This window comes from Protopterus annectens, chromosome 13.part0 (assembly GCF_019279795.1).
Source record: "Protopterus annectens isolate FY-2018-M chromosome 13.part0, PAN1.0, whole genome shotgun sequence".
NCBI lineage: Eukaryota > Metazoa > Chordata > Ceratodontiformes > Protopteridae > Protopterus > Protopterus annectens.
In genome coordinates, this window is record NC_056747.1 from 108096712 (window position 1) to 108108769 (window position 12058).

General features: G+C 40.6%; 1 protein-coding gene and 1 non-coding gene across 2 annotated transcripts in view; both read left to right on the forward strand.

Moving 5' to 3' along the window:
• Positions 1-12058, forward strand: part of LOC122787839 (dedicator of cytokinesis protein 7-like) — a 4057077-nt gene that overhangs the window by 838091 nt on the left and 3206928 nt on the right. The gene's annotated exons all lie outside the window — the stretch shown is intronic.
• TRNAT-UGU lies at positions 4994-5065 on the forward strand. The gene has a single exon. It is a non-coding gene; the product is annotated as a tRNA-Thr (tRNA).

Here is a 12058-nt window from a genome sequence, read left to right on the forward strand (position 1 = left end):
TTTGCCATGATTGAGTTTTCTTCTAAATGACTATAAACTCCATGGGCATTAATTCCAGTTTGCAGTTTTTGTACATTGTTGGAAGGCAAGTTTATTGGTCTATAGTTTTTAGGATAGCTTACAGGTTCACTATTAAGGAGGAGTGTCATTTTTCCTGTTAACCAGGATGGTGTCTGTTTGGGATGCACATGTAAGTAGTTCTTACTCAGTGTTAAATCTTGATGTAAAAATGTTAATAATTTTATGCAAAAGTTAGGTACTGTATCTGGGCCTTGGGTTTTCCAATTAGGAGCTTTTTGTAATTTTGTTCAATTTCTCTGGCCATTACTTCATTCTATCTCATATCCTGTACATCTGAACTTCTTACTGTTTTGTGTATTACTTATATCCATTCAGCATCTTTTTATGTTCCACAGAGTCTTCACAGAATCTACGTTAATAGAATTGCCAGAATGACAAAATTTAAATTATCAAGACAAGAAGACCGAAATTGCTGTAAGAACGAATGTTTGCCAAGTCGAATTTAGCAAAAACGGAAACCTAATGCGCATGTCAGACACCCCACTTGTGAATGCAGATCATGGACCATTCACAAAAAATAGCTGTCCCATTTAAACACATATTTTAACATATGAATGTAATTTCTCAATGTTTTTGCAAGAGGGCTAGCCCCCCCTGTACCTCCTATGTGGGAGACTGTACCCCCACCCCCTTCATATTATATATACCAACACCAAGATTGCATTACAGTGGGGAAAAGGGTAAATTTCCCAATCCTCACTGTACCACAGTCTCCATGCAGAACCGTTTAACTTACATTTCTGTGTTAACATATATTTTTAAATGGAGCAGCTGTTTTTTCTTAATGCTCTGTGATCTCCATTCAGAAGTTTGACTGCTGTTTGCCAAGTGGAGTAGCTTTTCGTTTTTCCTATGTTCGGCATGTTAAACATTCATTCATACAGCAATCTCAATTCATTCTCACAATCAGTCACCAACTGGTTTCAGAGTTACCTGTCTGACCGCCAACAATCCGTTGTATGGCATAATGACATATCTCCCCAACTACCTGTCTCCATAGGGGTTCCCCAAGGATCCATCCTTGGACCCCTACTTTTCTCTGTTTACACCAATAATCTAGCCTCTGCCACCAAACATGGCACACTCATCCAATACGCAGATGACTCAACCATCTTCTGCTCAGCCCAGTCCCTACCCAAACTGCAAAAAGTCACACAGGAAGCCTTTTCCTCTGTTGAAACATGGTTATCCGATGCCCAATTAATACTCAACCCAAACAAAACTAAACTACTCATCTTCCAACCCACCAAACATACTCAAAACAACTCTCACTTTAACATCACAGCAAAAGACAACACCACTATATACCCAACTGAACACACCAAATTGATAGGAGTGGAAACAGACAATAAACTAAAATTTGACATTCACATATCCATGACCATAAAAAAAGTCCACAAAAAACTAGGAGCATTATACAGAAATAAACAATTTCTCACCAAAGCAGCAAAGATTTCAATAGCAAATTCCCACCTTATCTCCACCCTACTTTATGCCTGTCCAGTATATACCAACCTTAGGCAATGTGATCTAAACAAGCTAGAGACCTGCTACAATAAAATCGCCAAATTCACCACAGGGGCATCCTACCATAGTCACCACTGTCTCTCACTTGCTGAACTGGGCTGGCTTGAACTCCCTCACCTCCTTCAGTGGTATCAACTCTCACTCGCCCACAAACTAGTAAACCATCCACTAAATGTCCCATCCCTCCAGAATCTACTCCAACCCATCCCAACCAGACCACTAAGATCCAGCAACAAAAATCACTTGCAGATCACTAAAGCCAATAACTCTGCTGGTGAAGCACTATTCTCTTGCGCCATAGCCAAATTATGGAACTCACTCCCACCCACAATTACCTCCGTACCATCATGCACCAACTTCAAAACTTTATTAAAAGCACCTAAAACATGCTGGCTATGCCCTTGCAACTCCCACTCTAATATCATCCACCCCATCCAACTACTACCTTTCTTTCACCTCCACTAACTACCTTGATGATAGTAAGCTCAGATGCTCATAAGCCTAGTACTTATTATACAGCAGGAACTTCTCATTGTTACATTTGTTAATGCCTGTTATGTTCTTCACAGATAAAGATTCTAGTTGTCTACTGATGTATTATGTTCTTCATCTGTAAATATGTTGTAAGTAATTTCTATGTTAAATTGTTAATCGCTATGTAATCCAATGTAACTACTGTCTGTTTATTTTACTGTGGAGCTTTTCTCCCCGGGCCTCCGCTGAAAATGGACCCACATCCAGTCGGACACTCCCGGTCAACAAATTTAAATAAATAAATAAATAAATAAATAAAATCTTGGTCTTCTCATCTCGACAATTTAAATTTCTTTGTTCTGGCAATTTGATCTACTAAGGTAAATTTCTTCACGTGTATTTCTCCAAAATGTGTCTGTCTGCTTTTTTGATGGTGTTTCTAGTCCTTTTGCTTTGTTTCCCAATTCTCTATAAAAATGTTTCGGGTCATCATTGAATTCCTTATTTTGTACATTTCCTTTACATTTATCTGCATATTGCCTAAGTTTTTCTCCCTGTGCTGATAGCGTAAGTTTATTAATTGTAATGGTGTAAGATAGATGCTGGTCTGTTCTTATACTGCATCTTGCTTTTATCACATCTGTCTTTAAGTATTTTTGTTGGCCTGTACCATCTTCTGTACTATTCTAATAGTGACACTTCTTGTCTTAATTGCTCTATAGTTTACTCTATAAGATGCTTCCTTGATGGCATTTTATTTATTCCCTTCCATAACCTTATTGTTCTACATTTTTTGTAAGATGTGTGTTATTAATTTAGCTGCACAGTAACATGTCCTATTTACTTCTGTTATATCACATGAATTTCTGTTAATAGTCGCAATTACTGTGTTCATGTGATTTATCAGACTTCTAACCTTTTGGGTGTTATTCACTTTCTATAATCATTTTCTTTCATCCATCTTAATATGTCTATATCAATCTGTATTAAATCAAGCAACTCTTTCAATAGGTCATTTTTTTCTAAATTGAGGGCACATTCTTTCTTCTCTGTTTCCTGTAGACATTAAAAAGAAACTTTCAGAACATCTTCCTGTGACATATTCTCTTCAGTTAACATCCTGCGTCATCTGTTGCTCTTTAAAAAGGAAACTCATTGGCCCATCACTTCAAAACATTGATTACATCAGAGTTGCCACCATTTCCTGCTCCTTCCTATGTAGTGCAACTCCAGCTGAACGTTTGGTGCTGGTTTCTTAATGAAATCTCCAGAGCATCTTCATGTGGCAAGTGATCATATGCTTCCCGTTCCACTTGTTTCTCCCTAATTTGAGGACTTATTGTTGCATCATGCTGTGACATTATTTGAGCTGGATTTTCTACACTAAACCCCTTATTTTGCAGGTAGTCCTTAAATTCAGTTTCTATTTCTTAAATTCTCCATTACTAATCCTCTTTAATACTCCCCCTTTTTTTCTTATTTTTTGTATTGTGAAATTTTCTATATCCGAATGCCTTTGTCTATATTTCTCTCAAATATCTTTGGTGCTAATATTTTTGTATTGATTAGCTTTGCTTTCTCCTTTGCATAAATATTCCACCATATTAAATCTCTTTTTCTTTCCCATGTCCATATTTCTTCTTCAGATGTCTCCCATTCCACCTGTTTCTCCTTAATCTGGGGACTCATTTTTCCATTATGTGACATAGTCTGTCTTAGACTTTGTATAGTAAATCCTTCACTTTGCAGGTGTTCCATAACTTCAGCTTCACTAACCTTCTGTTTTGCATTTCCCCCTTTGTGATTTTATTTTTTGTATTTTGACATTTTCAATATCTGGGTACCTTTGCCTGTATTTCTCTTCAAATATCTTTGGAGGTACTTTTCTGTATTGAATAGTTTGGCTTTCTCCTTTGCATAATATTGCAAGTCTGCATGTCCTCCCCGCGGTCGAGTGGCCTCCAAAAGTCATGCGTGAATGGACGTGCCTTCGTTGAAGGTTGGGCGATGGGCTGGCAACTCGGCAACATAAAAAAAAAAATCGACTGCCAATCATTAGCGGAGCTGAGTTCCACTGTGGCGACCCCTAACCAGGAAAAGCCGAAAAGACAAACTACAACATCATATCTCTCTTTCTTTCCACTGTCCAGGTTTCTTTTTTATAGCTTTTAAAAATCTCTAGGTTTTGTTCTTTATATTTTTGTACTTCCCTCTGTCACTTCTTTTTCCAAGCAGCCCAGAGTTTCTTTGTCTATGTAATGTTTTTCATGTATCTGCTTTATTTCTGAAGACAATTTTGCATTTGAAGTTTTTGACAGTTTTTCTTGTGCAAGTTATTTTTCTTTCCTCTAATTTCTATCTGTCTTTTTGAATATCTTCTGTTTGGATATTCTGGGCTCCCTTGTATAATAGTTACAATACATAATTTTTCCTTATCCTCAGTAGTCCACTCTCTCATCTTTATGGCTCTTTTTGGCCCATCAGTGTTTGTGTTTTTTTGTGGACTGCTACTTCTACAACAGGAGGGCCAAAATCAGTATATGGAACTTAAATATACTTTCAGACTCAAAGGAAAGTATACAAAATGCATAAACTTTTTATGAAACTAAGAAAATTTATACTTTTGACTATTTTTATGCAATGAGAAATTCACATTACTTTTTAAATTTAAGTTGCGACAAAAAGGGGACTTTAATGAAGCCCTTTGGGCATATTTTTATTTATTTTTGAACATCACTAGCTTGCCCATCAAGCCCCTTTGCTGTCCTTATGACCTAGTTTTTTTCCATCCTACTTTGTTTAATGGCCAACAAAAACTCTCCAAAGGAAACATAATTCTTTCCCTCTCTGCACAGTACCTAAAATATACAAAAGTAAAACAAAAACAAGCACTTAAGCAGGCAAGGACAGTGGCTTGTTGGTCTAGGGGTATTATTCTCGCTTTGTGTGTGAGAGGTCCTGGGTTCAAATCCCAGACAAGCCCTGCATTTTTAATTGAACAGTACAGTTTAGGGTAAAGGTCTTTCTCTGTGAAAGAGCCGCTGAGTGAATTTAGGCTTTACTGGAAGGGCTCACCCAGACTCTGCTACAGTTTGCTGTGAAGGAAAGGTTAGTTTGCTTTTTATTTGTTTCATTTTGTATTACTTTATTGCCTTTTTCTATTTTGTAAACAGTGATTTGTTTTCTTTACACTGTGTTTTACTTGTATTCTGCCTTTAACTGCATATTAAAACTTGAAAAGAGACCACAGCTCTGTCTCTTGTGAGTCAGACAGAATTTTTTCCCACCCTCCTACCTGGTTATTGTTATGTTCTTAAACACCACTGTCTTTGTAGTTGCCTGCCCCTTATGTTAATTTGACCACATATCTCATTTCCTCCCTGCTTTTACTGGCTGGTGCGAGTAAGCACAAAATTATCATTTTGTGAAATCACTCCCCTTCAACTATTTAAATTTATTGGCCATCCTACTGTATTCCATAGTACCAGAATACAAAAATGACCACCCGCTTTCAATCTATTTTGCTGTTTTAAAAATAGTGACTCTCCATTAAAACTTAACTTTTTAGACAGGAAAAATGTAAGTTACCTACTTTCACATCTAACTCATCTAGTGCACACTGCAGTGTTTAGGATAAACCATTTTTTTCATCTTACCTTTAAGTGTCTATTGCAAGACCACCAGTTATTGGAGAGCCCACATTCTGCCTCTCAGTAGTCATCTTGGGATTTATGCCTCTGTTTTCTCCTGGTGAAAGAAGGAGTGCAGTTACATTATTTCCTGAAGACTGCTGATCACCAGAAAGCTTAGTAACTGCTTTATAGGTGACAGCTTGGAATCTGTTCTTATATTCTGATCCTGGTGAGAGTAGGAGCAGAGTGCATTGATTCCTGACTCTTTCTGATTGGAGAGTGTGTCTGTGCTTAACGTACCCGATTGGTCTGATTGCTATTCAAGACATCTACCAGAAAAAGGCTACAAGCCTGCAGACCCTTGCATCATCTGGGACGAGACTGTGGATCACTAAACAGGCCGTGGCCTGCTTCTCTTCTTGGGATTGGTGTTAATATTTTGCTTCTGGTGAGAGAAAAAGCAAAGGAGTATTGTATCCGAACAGAGTGAAGCTCTGCTGAGACCAGCATTAATAGTAGCCAGGCAGTAGCCATTCATGCGACTCCCCTGTTTTCATCATTCTTGACAAGCTAATTCTTTATTTTTCAATAAGTACTGCTTGATTTCTTCCTAACTTCAGAATATCTGCCTAAATACTTCATCCTTAAATTTTCAGGGTCTACGTATTAGTTTCCCCTCAGGTGTTTGACAGTGCTCTGTACAGACTCAGACACCTTGAGTGACATTTTTCCTGTAAAAGGAATATAGGGAAACAGCTCCAGTACTTAGTAATAATGACCATCCCTCCTGGCATGTCTAAAGGTCAGTTCCCTGTGCTTTCTCCTATTAACCTGGTGAACTTGGGCATTCTGAGGCAGCGTAGCAACTGCCTCATTTACATAGACAACCATCTCCTCTTACCTCCCAACACTTAGACTTGTGAGAGATGCACTTGTATATCCAAATTGGAAGCCATGCATTCTGAAGCCAAGACTCGCACCACGCCATATGCAACCCATTCTAAGGGGAACCAGTATCTGTCTGCTTGGGATGACATGATTGACAGACCTCGATGCTTTGCCAGAGATGGCCTGCAGCTGTCACCCCTGGGTTTCAGAACACTGGCTAACCCTCTTGCCATACCTATAGTGCCTTTTTTTAGGCGATGTTCCAAAGACCAAATTACCACCGTAACAGCTATAAATAAATGCAATCTGAATGTCATGCTGCTCAGTGCTAGAAGTCTAAATCTCAAGATGCACTTGCTCAAAGCACTCCTCAAAATGGACATCATTGACATTTGTGCTGTTACGGAGACCTGGTTTAAAGCACCAGAAAGCTCCCCTGCACTACCAGGCTATAACTCATTCCACACTTTTCGGCCCCAGAACAAACATGGACCAAAGCTCCAAAGGCAGTAGTGTCTCCATATTTATAAAGGATATGCACACCTCCAGACTAGTAGCCCGATATAACGCATCTGAGATACTTCAGGTAAAATTAACATTGGGTAAGACGGCAATTCAGGTCGTAGCCTGCTATAGGTCCCCAACCATGTCCCAAGACTCTCACTCCACCTTCCTAAGCACCCTGGAAACTATTAGGATCCAACCCAACGCTCTCATACTAGGTGAATTCAACTACCCCTCCATCAACTGGGAAAACTACTCATGCACCAATACACTGGCCCAACGCTTCCTGGAATTCATCAGTTCCAATGCCCTGGACCAGCTCATTCTTAACCCCACTAGAGGAAGCAACATCCTTGACCTGGTTATTACTAACATGGGCAACCATTGTTCTACACCAGTAGTCAATTCCTCCCTGGTTAGATCCGACCACAAACTAATCACCATGGAAATCCACATCTCACCCACACCCCCTGCAAAGGTAACCACCATGAAAAACGTCTCCAAAGCTGACTTTGGGCTCCTAAAAACAGAGGTGGCTAACCTCACACACCCATGTCAATGGAAAATAGATGCATGACTGCCAAATCATACACCAGTGCAGTGTATGAACATGTACATAAATGCTTGGAACTAGCCATACCCAATAGAACCAAGATGCTCTTCTACAAAAAAGGAAGCCAATCTAGTGGTCCCCTGCCATTAATGCACTCTACAACAGAAGGAAGAAACTGTTGCAGAAAAAGGTGAAGTCCAAAGACTGGAAAAACTCCCTTATTAGCCTTAACAAAAAGTTGAGATCCCTCATCAAAACCTCTAAAGCCAGCTATGAAGGTAGAATTGTGGCATACACTAAAACAACCACAAAGCCTTCTATAGTTATATCAAGAATCTCCACGGCAGTACCCAGGTTTGCTCTGAGTTACTGCACAATTGTACCTCCTATGCTGAGCCAACAGATATTACCAACATACTCTGAACAACTCTCAAAACACCCTATGAGCAACATACTCAAAACACCCTCTAGTCTCTAAAACTATAGGGAACTAAGGAACACCACAAAAAAATATGTCACCAGGGACAAAAAATCATTTTATCTAGACCCACAAAGAAATCTCCACTCTAACCCCCCAAAGTTCTGGAGTACCAGCAACAAACTTTTACACCCAGGAAACCCATCCCTGAATAGCTCTCCACTTAAAACTGCCACTCTTCTTAACTCCTTCTTCATTAATTCCATACAAAACTTAATTAAACCAAACAAGGATACCTGCCATGACCATCCTCCCCCTACCCTCACAACTCCTTTCTCTGTCAAGCTTGTCCCCCCCTTCATCATCAGATCACTACTCTTTAAACTAAAACCTTGCTCCCCTTCTGCTGACAGCCTTCCTCCACTCTACCTCAAACTTGCTGCCTCTTCTATTGCCTATCCTGTCTCCATCCTTATCAATAGATCAAGTCAAGAAAACTCTGTCCCTAATATCTGGAAAAAGTCCTGTATTATACCATTACATAAAGGGGGTAACTCCACTGATCCCTCCAATTGTAGGTCTATCGCAATATTATCCCGTCTGTCCAAGATTCTAGAAAAGTGTATACACAAGCAGCTTATTTCATATCTCACCCAGGAAAATCTGTTCACCTCAACACAACACAGTTTCCGTCCACATCATAGCACAACTACAGCACTTCTGTCCTTCACCAGCTCTATTGCTACATCTCTTAACAATAATAAACTTCATCATGCCTCTTTCTCGACCTTTCTAAAGCATTTGATACTTTGTCCCACAAACTCCTTCTATCCAAACTCTGCCACTTTAATCTCTCCTCCTCTGCTCTGTCCTGGTTCTCGTCATACCTATCAAATAGAGCTCAGTCAGTCAAATGGCTCTCTGCAACCTCACCTTTCCTCCCTGTTCAAACTGGTGTGCCTCAAGGCTCCATCCTTGGTCCACTATTATTTAACATCTTTACTAATAATCTCTACCAATCATGCCCCACCTCCACACTCATACAATATGCCAATGACTCGACCATCATCTCAACCTCTGACAGTCTACCCCACCTACTAGCCCTCAGTCAAGACACCCTCCACTCTGTTGAAAGATGGCTCACCTCTAACCAACCCCAACAAAACAAAACTACTTCTCTTCCTCTCTAAGTCCCTACAACACCTCAAAACCACCTTCTCATTCTGTTCTCTAAACAACACTACTGTTAACGTTGAATCTCACACTAAACTTCTCGGAGTCTATATAGATGATGAACTCATTTATAACTGCATCAAGAAAACACACCAGAAACTAGGATCGCTATACAGAAATAAAATCTTCTTAACACAAGAATGTAGATTGTCCCTAGCTCAAGTCTACTTATTGCCTACTCTACGATACACTGCCCCAGTTTTCACTAACCTTCAAAAAATTTGTCAACCAAACTCGAACTTACCTACAACAAAATTGCTAGATTTGCCACTAACCTTCCCTACCGCACACATCACTGCTTCTCCTTACAAAAACTCCACTGGTTAGAACTCCACAATAAACTTCTGTTACCTCAACTTCTTCTGACACATACTATCATCCATCAACCAACAGCCTGTCCTTCTCTAACAATCATCATCTCCCCCTATATCCCTAATCGGAAGCTTCATAGCTCTGACCAGCACCTCCATCAAATCACCAAACCTAATAAAGCTATAGGAAAAATGCTTTATAGTCACTCAGTTAGCACCTCTTGGAACCAACCCTCTCTCCAAATCAGAACTATCCAAAACCCATCTAACTTCAAACTCACCGTAAAGGAATATCTGCTCACCTCCTGGAACTGCCCCTGTAAAGACCCTACTTGAACCCTGCCTACACTGCCTCCCCCCTTGTCACAATTTCCCTGACTACTCTGCCTCTTCTCCCTCCATCTGCTGCCACTTTTCCTCACTAACTACTCTGCCTATTCTCCTGCCACCTGCCTCCACTTTTTCTCCCTGTTACCTATTCCTATCTGTATACCCAGACTCCCGCTCTGCGACCCTGCCCTCCCCCTATACCCCAATCTTCACTCTATACTTCTATCTCCAATATCTCCCTCCTCTTTCATTCTATACCCCCTCCACTCCACTCCACTCTGTGCATGGATCATTCTCTCTCACACCTGTATGCCCCTCTATACTAGGGAATAAGTCACTGTTTTCCCATTCCAAACTATTGATTTCTCAATGAGCTTCCTGTACTTATAAGAAACACAATTGTTTATTTCTATTGTTTAACTCTTTTGTTTGTTTTTTCTTGCCATACATTGTAAGAAGAAGAAGAAGAAGAAAAGGTTATCTATCTATGCAGTATGCTACCTCCTCTTGCTTGTATATTTTAAATGCTGTGTTTGATTGTATATGTAAATACCCTATTGGTTGTAAAAATGTTTTACTGTAATTGGAGCTTTTTTGCTTGGGTCTCTACTGAAAAAGAGCACCTGCCCAGCTCGACCAACTCTGTTAACAAATGGCAAATAAATAAATAAACAAATACTGGCCGAGAGATTCAGTGCCAACTTTACCCCCCCCCCCCCAAAAGGACCAATCACAATACCGGTGGAATGCCAGGCACCCATCATTACTGCAGCACAGGTTAAAGCTGCATTGTCCAAGGCCAAGAATACAACTTCCATGGGACCCGACAATATCCCTGGATGTGTTCTACATGAACTACAAAGTGAACTGGCACCACATCTGTGTGCCCTGTTCTGTCACACCACCATCTCAGGCTTTGTCCCTACCGAATGGCACACTGCTACAGTTATCCCTCTCCATAAAGAGGGAGGGACTACAGACCCTGGGAATTATCGCCCCATTAGCCTGATGAGTCTGATATGTAAGGCTATGAAGCACAACATCATGGACCTAATTAACAAGGATATAGGGAATCTCCAAACTCTAGATCCCACACAATTTGGTTTTGTGAAAGGTAGATCATGCCTGCTCAACCTGGTTGACTTCTCTGAGTCAGTCACTAGAGCTGTGGATGAAAGCAAGGCAGTTCATACAGCCTACCTCGATCTGGCCAAAGCCTTTGATAACATTCCCCACTCTGGAATTATTGATAAACTGACCAAACTAGGCATCAACCCCCCCATATCACCAGGTGGGTTGCAAAGTGGCTCACAAATAGAACCTACAGTGTGAAAGTAGCAGACTCCAAGTCAGACTGCCGACCAATCACAAGTGGAGGCCCACAGGGATCGGTCCTGGGTCCTCTCATGTTTGGCATCTACTTCTCAGAAGTCCAGGCCAACACGGAGGGACTCTGGCTGACCAAGTTCGCAGATGATTGCAAGCTGGGAGCCATTATTAACTCCCCAAGTGATGTAGACATCCAACAGAAAGGTCTCACTGAGACCATTGACTGGTGTCAAAACCATGGCCTTAAGCTTAATGCCAAAATATGCGTCATCATCCCTTTTGGGAAAAACTCAGTTCCCACTAATTACCCCATCTATGGGAGCCCACTGAAGGCTTTATAAGAGATATGGGGACATGATTGACAGTAACCTCTGCTTTGACCACCACATTGCCACTGTGGTCAGAAAATCCTCTGTGTGGCACATCTCATTACCAAGGTTTTTGCATCCAGGGAGAAAGAGGTCATCATCTCTCTCTACTCTTCCCTCATTAGGCCATTCATCGAGTATAATGCCCATTTGGCATGTACCTCACTAGACACATGCAACAGCTGGAAAGGCCACAAAAGTACCTCATGAAGAGGATCCTAGGCCTTAAACACATGTCCTACACGGACAGACTCAAAAAAACTCCAGCTATTCTCTGTCTCATATAATCTACTAAGAGGCAATCTCTGCTTGACTTACAAAGCCATGTCTGACCCAGCTCTGTTAGAAATGCTACATCTAAAGAAATCCCAATCCCTCCACACCACACACTCCAGAGACCTCAACCTCAT